General features: G+C 60.0%; 1 protein-coding gene across 2 annotated transcripts in view; it reads left to right on the top strand.

Moving 5' to 3' along the window:
* The window catches only part of CELSR1 (cadherin EGF LAG seven-pass G-type receptor 1), a 140,388-nt gene that overhangs the window by 56,683 nt on the left and 71,312 nt on the right, over positions 1-12,393 (top strand). The window lies entirely within an intron of this gene.

Here is a 12,393-nt window from a genome sequence, read left to right as displayed (position 1 = left end):
TGAGGAGGTGGGGGTTTACCGTGTGTGAGCCCCAGCCTGGTTATGATCCGGAGTACGGCGTGGCAAGAAAGGCACCTGACCGCCTGCCCTGTGTCCTCCCCTCCTCCCCATGCCTGTTTGTGGCTGGCTGGCTGTCCGTCTGTTTTGTGGGGCTCCAGAAGGGTCTGCCCCGCTGGCTCGGAGTGTTAACCCCGGATTCCTGGCTACACTGGGGCATGGTGGTGGGCCCGGACGGGAGGCTCAGGAGACCCCTGCCCCCGCAGTTCCTGCCTACGTTGTCGGGGCTCTGGCTGTGCCCACAGTCCTGGACCAGGCTCCCCTCTCCCCCGCTCCTCCCTGCCCTGGGTTGTAATGGGCGCTCACCACAGCGGTCCCGGCGTGCCCCGACCTCTCCTTCCCTGATCACCGTGACGAGCTGGGCTCTCGGCTTCTCCTGAAGCGGCTGACCAGGTGTGCCAGCGCTGGTGACGGGGAGGCCTCCCCCGCGAGCTGCTGTCCCCGCCCCCCTCCCTTGCCCGTGGCCTAGACGGGGAGTGCTTCCTCCCATGACTTCAAGTGGTGATGCTGTGGCTCTTGACCCTGGGAAAGGGCTGGTGTGCTCTAGGGATTCAATTACTGGCGTTCAATTACTCCCTTGCCCCACGAGTATTAATGGAGTGCCTACTGTATGCCCGGCCACTGCACACATCAGACCTGCCCCTGCCCAGTCGGGTGGGGCACCTTTGGTTGTCTGCACGTGGCAGTGGGGACCTGGCAGGGGACAGTCCCTCAGGCACCCTCTGCGCTCTGATGGAGGCCTAGGATGGGGTCTAAGGTGAGCGGGGAGACCAGCTTCTCCTCGGGGGCCACAGCAGCAGGCCTGGGTTCCAGAAGTCCCGGACGTAAGCCCAGGGCCATGTCTGGGCTGGGTAAACCGTGGCTGCTAGGGACCCGTGGATTCTCTCCGAAGAGGGATCGACCTGCTGGATGGAAGGGACTTCCAAAGTTCTTAGATTTCGTTTTCATCACGGGAGTCGTTGCTAGAGAAATAATGACCGGAAACAGCCCAGCGTGTCATTGCCAGAAGATCCACTGAGAGGCCGTGATTGGCGTGGGACTCATCTGAGTGTCTCTGGCCCTGAAGTCATCATCTGTGTTTCCCTCGGAGATAAGACAGGCCCAGACTGATTGTTTGGACTCAGTCCCCCTTCCTCCGTCCCTCCCTTTCTCCCTTTGAAGCCCCCCTCCTCTTGTGGGAGGTAATTGCGTTCATTTGCTGGTGCTGAAGGCTGCCTTGTCGTCGAGGGGGTTTCGTTACTTGCTCCTGGGTAAGCCGAGCCCAGGCCTCCGTGGGGAAGTTGGAAGCGGCCCAAGGCCCCCGGAGGACCCCGGCTTCCTGTGCTGCCGATGGACAGGAGACGGGCTGGGGGAAGGAAGGTGTCAGTTAATCTGAGGCGAAGCTCCCTGAATTTGGTGCTGGAGAAAACACCCCCAGCAGCAGTCCTGCGTTTTCTTAAATCCATGCTGGCCTGAGAGAAGGACCGAGGCCCCAGCGATGGAGGGCTGTGCGCTGGGGCGGTAGTCGGGGTCCGCAAGTGACCCCACTCTGAGAGCAGCAGGACATTATGGCTGAAGGCGTCATGGTTGCCGTCCTGATTTCCTCTAGAACTCGGCAGACGTCTGTTCCCAGCCCCTCGGTGTCTTGGGTCGTAAATAGCGGGGTTTGGTTTTGGCTAAACCCCCCAAAGGTCGCCGCCCCGTTCTTCCTAATCCTCGCTTCTGCACCTGTTGCCTGCTGCCATCACCTCCCTCAGAATCCGCCTCAGCGCCGTCCCCTGCTCTGGAAGGTTCTGGAAGGTTTCCCGACTTCCTCAGTGCTGTGTTTATGTGTTGGTCGCTCTGCTCTCACCTTGGGTGTGATCCCCTCATTTCCCTGCCTCTCAGGACAATGGTAACTCAGGGCTAATATTCACTAGCCTTCGGTGTGCTGTGCTGTTCTGGATGATTCCACACGTGTTACCCCAGTCCCCACATCAGCAACATGGCCCCGTCTGTAAGCGGAGAGACGAGGTGCAGAACAGCACAGTATCTGGCCCAGCCGTTCCAGCCGGGGTGATTCTGCCCCTGGGGACAGCAGGGGGTGGGATGGGGGGGGTGGAGGCCACACGTGCTGCCCACATGCCCTGAGGACGGCCCCACACAGACAGCGGTCCCGCCAGCGTGTCTGCGGGAGCGCAGAGCCACCGACTGCGTGATGAGTGCAGGTTCCCCCAGGTCTTCCTGGATGTCACCTCCCTGCCTCCACACGTGTCCCCTCCTCTCGTCCCCATTCCCCGCGTCCGCCCCCTGCTCGGCACTGGATGGCCGCAGCACCGGGCACACAGAAGGTGCTCAGTAAGTGCTCATGCACACACGATGGGGTCAGGGGTTCACTGGCCCGGCCTGTTCCTCCCTGTAGCCAGAAGAGGCGTCCTGGAGGCTCCTTCTGTACGGCGCTCGGTGCTCAAAGCCATGCCTCTGCTGCTATTGTCACTGCGCTGGAGGGGACTCGGGGGGACGGGGTGGCGCTAAGGTATTTATGACTCTGTCCCGCTGGTGTGAGAGCTGGCCCAGCTCCAGTTCTCACGGCACAGCTGTGTGCTAACGCGGGCTGGCAGGCCTCCCCCTCCTCCCATACATGCATCTTCTCGTCACGGAGAACGAGGTGATTTATCATCACAGATGAACGTCTGCCCACGGGGTGCATTCCTGAGAAGGCAGCGACTTTGATAGCCCGGGGGGCAGGGGGAAGGCTTTCCTCGCACTCTGCCTGTCAGAGGGGAGGCCTGGCTGTGGTCGGGACCTAGACCGTCAGGGTGCGCCCCCACCTTGGCCGCCCTGGCTGACTTCTTCATAGGGTCCTGTTTGTTCTTGAGCGTACGATTTGTTTTAAGTGTATTTATTTCGAGAGGCAGAGAGAGCGTGAGTGGGGAAGGGGCAGAGACAGAGAACCTCAAGCAGGCTCCATGCTGTCAGCACAGAGCCCGACGTGGGGCTCGAACTCACAAAACTGAGAGATCACGAGCTGAGCCGAAATCCGGAGTCAGACGCTTAACCTACTGAGCCGCCCAGGCGCCCCTCTGGGCCTATGATTTTAGGTCCCTGGGCCGCTTGATTGGATTCAGAGGGTGTTTCAGCGAATACTGGGGAACAGCCCTGTCTCTGAGCGTGAAGCACCTGGTCGTCCCTGGGTCTTGGGGTCCCTGCTGCTGGACACTGCATCGAAATGGTTCTCCTCAGCATCGAAATAGGTGCTCCTTAGCAGAGATGTAGTCTGGGAATCACTGGGTCAGTAGCCACTTAGGAGTCTCGGTGATGCTGGGTTTAAGCTTTGTGCTAACTACCCCTGGGTGGAATGTCCCGTTTGTGCTGTGTGAGAGCCTTCCAGGGAACCTGACTGCCCCCCGTGGTGGCCTCCCTTGGACTGGGGGCCCTGACTGTCCCCCAAGGTAGTCTCCCCTGGGCTGGGGTCCTGACTGCCCCCCATGGTGGCCTCCTCAGGGATGGGGCCCCTGACTGTCCCCCGTGGTGGCCTTTCCTGTGCCCCCCCTGCTGGGGGTCCCGACTGTCTCCCGTGGTAGCCTCCCCTGGACTGGGGACCCTGCCCCCTGTGGGGAACCCTCCAGGATGAGGACATCTGCCTAAGCTCAAGGCCAGAGAAACTTCTGGTATACAAACCGAATCATCTTTTCTGTTCATGGAAAATATTTAAAATCACTTCTGGCACTTCTTGGATTCTGTTAAAAAAATGCACATTACCCCCAACTGCACGTTTTATCTTGAATTCTCCTGTCAGAGTCATGGTATTTCCGTCATCACGGGATGCACGAACGTGCTGCACGGTCCTAAGCAGAAACCCCGCGCCTCTGTGTGAAACTCTGTTCTGAGCTCCACGGCCATCTGTGAGGGGAGGGGCGTCCACACCGTGCGGGAGAGGAGGTTCACCCGCTCCTGCCGCGGTTCACGGGATTGGAGGTCCCCTTGGAAGAATCGTCAGCAAGGCGAGTTTCGTCCTTAAACCAGGAAGTTCGTCATCGTCATTCAAAGTGAAAGTCATTGGGGTGCCTGGGTGGCTCAGTCTGTTAGGCAACCGGCTTCAGCTCAGGTCATGATCTCCTGGTCAGTGAGTTCGAGCCCCGCGTCGGGCTCTGAAATGACGGCTTGGAGCCTGGAGCCTGCGTCGGATTCTGTGTCTCCCTCTCTCTGCCCCTCCCCACTCACGTTCTGTCTCTGTCTTTCTCCAAAAGAAATACACATTGAGAAAAAAAAGAATACATGTTCTTTGTGGACATTGACGGGTCCCAAGGAACTGCCCCACGTCTCTGGCGCCACGCAGGAAGTGGAATTTGAACCATCGGGGGGCTGAGCTGCTATTTGTATGGACGACGGAGGTTTCTGTTAGCATTCTGGCTGAGTTTGGACACGCTGCTGTTTGAGAACTGGCTCGGTTTTCCTATGAGCTGATTCGGGGGTGAGGACACCGCTTCCCAGCCTCGGGGTATGCAGCTGCCGGGTTCACCTTCCGCCAGCAGGTTCTTCCCCAAGGTCACAGGACTGTGCCCAGACCCTCAGCCCTCCCCCCTCCTTCCCTCCCTCCCTCCCTCCCCCTGTGGTGGCACGGCCAGCCCACTCACCACTCTGCCTGGGCCGGGGCGCCCTATGCCTCTGTCTCCAAGGGGTACAGGGCCCCCGCCTGTCCCCACCTGCACGTCTTCTCTCTAGGAGACCTCCCCACAGCCACCCTCACCCCTACCCTCAGATACCCCTGGGTCATTAGAACCAGATCCTAGTCCTGTGTCTGAGACGTCATCTTGGGGCTCCTTCTTGAGACGTTGTAGACAGAGGCAGCTGCGGGCCCAGAAGGGCACACGGGGGGGCCCTGGATGGCCCCACCGTGGGGACTGTGACTTCTCAGCGTGTGCTCAGGCCCCAGGGCAGTGTGAAGTCTGTGTCCCATCAGGACTGGCTGGGGGCCGGACTGTGCAGGTCAGGACCCTCTGCCAGGCTCTGCCTCATTCTGGAGCCTGGACACCTCCTAAGCCGCCACCGGTGTTCTAAGCCCACATCCCTGGCCTGTCCCCTGGCTCAGAGGGACCGTGACTTTGCTCCAGGGGGTTGGAAGTGCCCTGTTGAAGGGGCCAAGATGGTGTCCTGGGCACTCAGGCCCCGGTGGTCGGCTCCGCTGACCCTGCCTGGTCACCACGTGCGGGCAGGTGTCCGGGGCCCTCTGGTTGGCCTCCCCACCAGCTTTGGCAGCTGAGACCTGTGAGGTTTACTCGCGCTGTGTTCATTTAGTGCCTGCTGGGTCCTCAGCCGCTGCCAGCCAGGGGCACCACAGCGGGCTCGTGCTGGGGGGCGCAGCTCCTGGTCCACTGAGGCTCAGGGAGATGCGGGAAGATTTAAGGGCTGCGGCTTTCTGTGGGCGACTGTCCCCAGGAAGAGATGGCTCCGGAATCTGGCCGGTCTCCTTTGGCGTGATGAGGGTTGGGTCAGTGTCCTGGGGCTTACCTGGGGGTCTAAAATAACCCTGGCAAGGCCCTTCCGTGTCTCCTGCAGCTCCTGGTGGCCTCAGGTGGCCCTGGGCTTGTGGCCACACCGCTGCCATCTCTGCTTCCGTCCTCGCACAGCCGGCCCCTGTCGCGTGAGGACAGATGTGATGGCAGGGGGCTCACCCGGGTGATACGGGTCGGGTCTCACATCCCAGGACCCTTAATTCCATGCCATCTTTGCCCTATGAACCGATGCCCACAGCTTCGGGAAGTCGGAACCTGCAGATGTCTTTTCGGGGCCACTGGTTAGCTGACTTGAGGGTTGGTTATTTTCTGTGCCCTTCACCCTCTGATGGGCGTGAGGAGTGGGAAGGTGGGGAGAGCACCCCTTTCCTAAAAGGAGGGGTCCTCGGGTGTGGCTCGGGGCTGGCACTGGCTGGGCCGCCTTTCCATCCCGGGGAGTTTAGAATGCACACTGATTGTTCCGGTTAGCCGGGTTTCAACCCTCAAACATGTCGGTGACTCCGGTAAGAAGAACCAAAGAGGTGGGTAAGCCAGAATCGTTTTCCTTTCCTGCTGGAATGCGTTTTTTATTTATATTAAAAAAAAAAAAAAGAATGGGTGTGTCTGGGGTTCTGGGAAATTGCTTCAAAGACAATAATGAAGTCATTCGAGAAGGCTCAGAGAAGGCCCAACCTGGACAAGGTCTGGGCTTCCGGCTTCCCCTCCCTCCCGGCAGGGGGGGTCAGAGAGGGTGGGCGGCAGGTGTCTGGGCTCTCAGCAGAGGCCTTTCCTGGCAGCCTTGCCCCATGGAGGGGGAGGCTCCAGGGCAGAGCCAGTCACCGGGAGGTGAGAAAGTCAAACAAGGAGTGTGGGGGAGGGGGGGCTCCTAGTCCCAAGAAGCGAGTTAATAACCGGGAAATCACAGTACGAGCCTGCCCGGTGCTCAGCTCAGAGCTTTGCAGAATTAGCACATTTCACCTTGATGCAAGCCTCCTGGGTGCTAGGGGTTGCTCCAGGGCAAGACACAGAAATCCTGCCTTCGGAGAGGGATTTGCAGCAGGGGAAACTGAGGCACCGGCCGGGGGCTTGCTCAGGAAGCCTCTGTCCCGGGGCAGCGGTGTTGCTCCTGAGGGGGGGTGTTTGGTAGAAGAGGCCACCGAGGCCCTAGGTGGGCGGAAGGATGAATGGGCATGCTTTCCCAGTGTTTAACCATTTCTGACGGAGAGCCTCAAGTGTCCCCTGTCCCTTGTCTCTGTGCTTCCCCCGAGGAACCACGCTGCTGGATCGCGTCTTGTTTGTTAAGATTTACCTTTGCAAAGTAACCTGACACCCACGGTGGGGACTGAGGTTCCGTGTCCTTGTGTCTGAGGACCTGACTCTGAAGCCGTCCCGTGTTGGTGACTGTGGGGCCTACACTCTCTCCGGACGCTCTGTCCTCCATGCGCCTTATCGATCTTTAATTCTGCCTAAACTTCAAGCTCCAAAGTGTCTTTTGTGCTTCAGACCCGACTTCTTCCCTCGCTGACTTTGAAAATACTGGTTTTTCTAGTTCAAAGCCCTTGGCTGTTTCTGAGGACGAGGAGGGAGCGAACTGTCCCTTTATTTACTGAGCAGCTTAAGTCATCAAATTTGTACGTGCCCTTCCCCTCCTGTCCAGGAGGGTCCGAGGGTCTCTGTCTGGCTGTGCCCCGCTCTCCCGGCTGGCTGGGGCTCCGTCACCTCTCTGGTCGTCACACAGCCTCCACCCCACACACACACCAGACACACATCACGCCCCAGAGACATACCTACACAACACACACATCTCACACATGCGCACACACACCCCACCTCGACGCCACCTGCCTGCCCGCCTGCTCTCTGTGCAGTGACACCGAGGTGCCCGGCTACCCCTTTCTCTTGCACAGACGTCCTGCCCGACCGTGACGTCCCGGTGGCCAGGACCAGGGCTCTCCCGTCCCTCTGCTTGGGCCCCTTCTGGAGCCTAGTGGTCGCGCTGCCCCTCTGGCCACGATCCCCAGTCGTTCCGGCAAAGCCCAGTTCACAGGCTCCCGGACCCAAGCGTCCTCTCTTTCCTCCAGTTTCCTTATCTTTAAGGAACTTGCTTGTTACATACAAAAAATGATACGTTTTATACACGGTGCTGGGCCTCCGTTTCTTGATCTGCAAGATGGTGACTAGAACAGTCCCCATGTGGGACGCCTGGGTGGCTCAGTCGGTTGAGAGTCCGACTTTCGGCTCGGGTCACGATCTCAAAGTTCGTGGGTTCGAGCCCCGCGTCGGGCTCTGTGCTGACAGCTCAGCCTGGAGCCTGCTTCCGATTCTGTGTCTCCCTCCCTCTCTGTCTGCCTCTCCCTGCTTGTGCTCTGTCTCTCTCTCTCTTAAAAATAAACCTTAAAACAACGAAGAAAAAAAAAAGCAGAGTCCCCATGTCTGGGGATTAGAGTAGCAGCGATGGCCGGGCCTCACTGCCCTCCGTAACCCCGTGTTCCCCGCAGTCACCTTGCAGGCGAGCCCTTGGCTCCAGCCCTTGCCCGCTGGGGCCTCTCCTGGGGATTCAGCCTCAGACTGAGTGAGGGTCTGTGGCTCAACACTGCAGGCCGGGGGCGGGCAGGCAGTGTCCCCTCGCTCCCAGCCCCGAAGCTGGTGTAGGACAGGCATCCGGTCACGGGCATGTGCGTGAGGGGGCTGGAGGGGCCTCGGCTCCGGGGAGCTTCTGTTTCGTTGTTAAGGGGGGTCCTTCCCCAAATTTCTGCTTGGGGTTCTGCACCGGGGCCAAGACCAGGAGGCCGAGCCCTGTGTTCCTCACCTGCGGGGGGCTTGTGGTTCACTGTATGCATTATTGAGTGCAGCTATCGGTTTGCCCAGGTGAACCCGATCCTTGGCGTGGGGGTGGGGCTGGCACTCGTCACGGTGGCAGGGGGTGGTGGGGGTGCATGGCAGGAGGAGGGGAGATGCTCCTCAGAGTCGGAATGACCCAGAGCGAGCATCTGACCCCGAGCAGGATGTCAGGATGCGAGAAGCCCGAGCTTGACTTGAATGAGGACTCCCAGGAAGGGAACGATAAAGTTAATTCTGGACAGGAAGTGTGTCTGAGAACATGCGGGTTTCATTTTAATAGTGTTTCTAATGAGAACTGTATCAGATGGTAAAGATATGGGGCTCACTAAGGCTGATCCGAGTTAGTTACCTAAAGTAAGATGATTTTTATTTATCATTTCATTTCATTTCATTTCATCTTAGAGCATGCAGGTGGAGGAGAGGGGCAGAGGGGGCGAGGGTGAGAGAGAGAGAGAGAGAGAGAGGGAGAGAGAGAGAATCCTAAGCAGGCTCCACCCTCAGTGCAGAGCTCATGACCCTTGAACTCGTGACCCTGCGATCATGACCCCGGCCAGAATTAGGAATCAGAGGCTCAGGCGCCTGGTGGCTCAGTTGGCTGAACGTCCAACTCTTGATTTCAGCTCAGAAAATGATCGCACAGTTCGCGAGCTGGAGCCCCACGTCAGGCTCTCGCAGACAGCACAGAGCCTGCTTGGGATTCTCTCTCCCTCTCTCTCTGACCCTCCCCTGCTCATGCTCGCTCTCTCTCTCTCTCTCTCTCTCAAAATAAGTAAATAAAACTCAGAAAATAGATTCAAGCAAACAAAACTTATTTTATCACGTCTCTTCCAAGTTCGTGCTCAGTGACGTCAAGGTGGTAGCTTGAAATTGACCGAGGGGGTGTGCACACCGTGGAAATGGGAAATGGGCAGGTCGGGGCTCCCCTCGCCCAGGCCGGCTCTCAGGATTCGCCAGCACCCCACTGCATAGGACCCCCATTTAAGAGAAAGTGTTGGTAGATTCTTACAGTATAGACAGATGAGCTGCGGTGGCCGCTGTGGGAAGTGCCCGTAGGAGACCCGGGCTCGGCCTGAATGAAGGTGCTAGAACCCAGACAGAAGGAGCTTCCCAGGCTCTCCTCGCCCATCTGAACACCCAACACTCCCGAGTCCTCACTGGCCTCTTCTCCAAAACGCGTGTTTAACTATAAAAGCAATTCTTCGTTCATTACATCAGCATTTTCCCAACACCGTTTGAATCAAATACACGAATTAGTAGCTTTTATAATTCCGCGCAGGCATTAATCATTGGCTTGGACCCGGGAAATCCTGGCATTTTATGATTTCATTTTCCGAGCATTTGTCTCATCCCTGCCACACGCTGGGCGTGCATCGGGCGCCCCCTCTGCGCCTGGCACCCTCTGCGTGCCGGACGTGCTCAGACTTGGCTCCAGAGACCCTGTCCCGCCCTGGAGCCTGGGGACACAGATGCTAACGAGCAGCCCCACGGCCGCTGCCAGCCTGGAGCCAGAAGCTTCTGGGCCTTTTAGCGTCTGTCATGGGTGCCCTGGACCTGGTCAGGCAAATGGGTGCAGCTTGCTGGGACAGGACTGCAACCGGGCGCAGGGAAGCCGCCCCCGGAGGCCAGGCCCACAGGAAGGGGGCCACCGCCGGGTTATCATTGGTGACCACCTGCATCACCTGTCGTGTCCCCGACAGCCCTGGGAGGAGGGGGGCCACGTGGCCGGAGTGTGGGGCGTGCCGCAGGCGAGCGGGGCGTTCGTGGGGGCAGAGGTGTGGCTGAGGGCCGGGCCTCGGGGCGGAGTGGCGTCTTTATGGAGCCGTGTGTTGCCGCTAAGCCAGCACCTGGCAAGGGGAGCGTTCTGAAAAGCTCTCTCTGGAGTTACGTGGAGCACAGGCGGGTTCGCAAGTCAGTGGGCGGCTGGCCTGGGTTCAGGGCGTCTGCGGCGAGGTGGCTGTGGTTGTGTGGATGGAGGCTGCACCTCTGGGGTGCAGGTGGCAGTGGAGGTGAGGGACGGGACTCCCTGAAGTGACGGGGGGGGGGAGGGCGGGGGGCGGGCACTGATGGAGATGAGGGGGGGCACTGATGGAGGTGAGGGGGCGGGCACTGATGGAGATGAGGGGGAGGGGCACTGATGGAGATGAGGGGGAGGGGCACTGATGGAGGTGAGGGGGAGGGGCACTGATGGAGGTGAGGGGGAGGGGCACTGATGGAGGTGAGGGGGAGGGGCACTGATGGAGGTGAGGGGGAGGGGCACTGATGGAGATTAGGGGGAGGGGCACTGATGGAGATGAGGGGGAGGGGCACTGATGGAAATTAGGGGGAGGGGCACTGATGGAGATGAGGGGGGCACTGATGGAGGTGAGGGGGAGGGGCACTGATGGAGGTGAGGGGGAGGGGCACTGATGGAGATGAGGGGGGCACTGATGGAGGTGAGGGGGAGGGGCACTGATGGAGGTGAGGGGGAGGGGCACTGATGGAGGTGAGGGGGAGGGGCACTGATGGAGGTGAGGGGGAGGGGCACTGATGGAGATGAGGGGGAGGGGCACTGATGGAGGTGAGGGGGCGGGCATTGATGGAGATGAGGGGGAGGGGCACTGATGGAGATGAGGGGGAGGGGCACTGATGGAGGTGAGGGGGGCACTGATGGAGATGAGGGGGCGGGCACTGATGGAGATGAGGGGGGCACTGATGGAGGTGAGGGGGAGGGGCACTGATGGAGGTGGGGGAGGGGCACTGATGGAGGTGAGGGGGGCACTGATGGAGATGAGGGGGAGGGGCACTGATGGAGATGAGGGGGAGGGGCACTGATGGAGGTGAGGGGGGCACTGATGGAGATGAGGGGGCGGGCACTGATGGAGATGAGGGGGGCACTGATGGAGGTGAGGGGGAGGGGCACTGATGGAGGTGGGGGAGGGGCACTGATGGAGGTGAGGGGGCGGGCACTGATGGAGATGAGGGGGAGGGGCACTGATGGAGGGGAGGGGGGAGGGGCACTGATGGAGATGAGGGGGAGGGGCACTGATGGAGATTAGGGGGAGGGGCACTGATGGAGATGAGGGGGGCACTGATGGAGGTGAGGGGGAGGGGCACTGATGGAGGTGAGGGGGGAGGGGCACTGATGGAGGTGAGGGGGGAGGGGCACTGATGGAGATGAGGGGGAGGGGCACTGATGGAGATGAGGGGGAGGGGCACTGATGGAGGTGAGGGGGGCACTGATGGAGGTGAGGGGGAGGGGCACTGATGGAGGTGGGGGAGGGGCACTGATGGAGGTGGGGGAGGGGCACTGATGGAGGTGACAGGGGGCACTGATGGAGAAGAGGGGGGGCACTGGTGGAGGTGAGGGGGGAGGGGCACTGATGGAGGTGAGGGGGAGGGGCAGGGTGTCTCTGGGCCCTGGGCTTGCCTCCCTTTCAGATGGTGGGGGCCCCTCCACCAGGGAAGAGGAAGATGGGGTTTGAGGTGTAGGCTCTGTGGGGCGGTGGTTGGGTTGGTTGGTGGGGCCCAGAGGAGCGGGCCGAGGCATGGCTGTGGAGGTGGGGAGCCCCCCCTCGCTGGCCTTCGGACGAGGCTGGGGAAGAGCGCCCCTGAGCGCAGAGGAATCAGAGCCGAATGTCACTCAGAAGCCGGCGAGGCGGCCTCATAGGTCAGATGCTGCGTCACCTCTGGGCGCTGGTTGCCGAGGCCACAATTTACCACGACCCTAATTTTAGGACAAACACAGAAGGCTGCTGTGGTGGGTTGAGTAGTGTCCCCCCAAATTCATGTCCAGAGCCTCAGAAACGCATCCTCATTTCAAAATCGGGTCTTTCCGGATGTATTAGTTAAGGCTCTCAGGATGAAACCATCCCAGATTTGGGGCCCCGACATCCGGTGACTGGTGTCTTTGTAAGAGAAAGGAGGGGATTTGGGACATGGGACACATGTGCATGTGAAGGCAGAGACTGGAGGGGACGTGGCCACAAGCCCGGGAGTGCCGGAGTGGGGAAGGCAGAAGGCCCTGGAAGGATTGGGACCCTCCGAGGAAACCCCTCCTGCCCAC

This window comes from Leopardus geoffroyi, chromosome B4 (genome assembly GCF_018350155.1).
Source record: "Leopardus geoffroyi isolate Oge1 chromosome B4, O.geoffroyi_Oge1_pat1.0, whole genome shotgun sequence".
NCBI classification, from domain to species: Eukaryota; Metazoa; Chordata; class Mammalia; order Carnivora; family Felidae; genus Leopardus; species Leopardus geoffroyi.
Note: the sequence above shows the minus strand (reverse complement) of the source record. Positions and strands in the feature narration are given on the sequence as shown.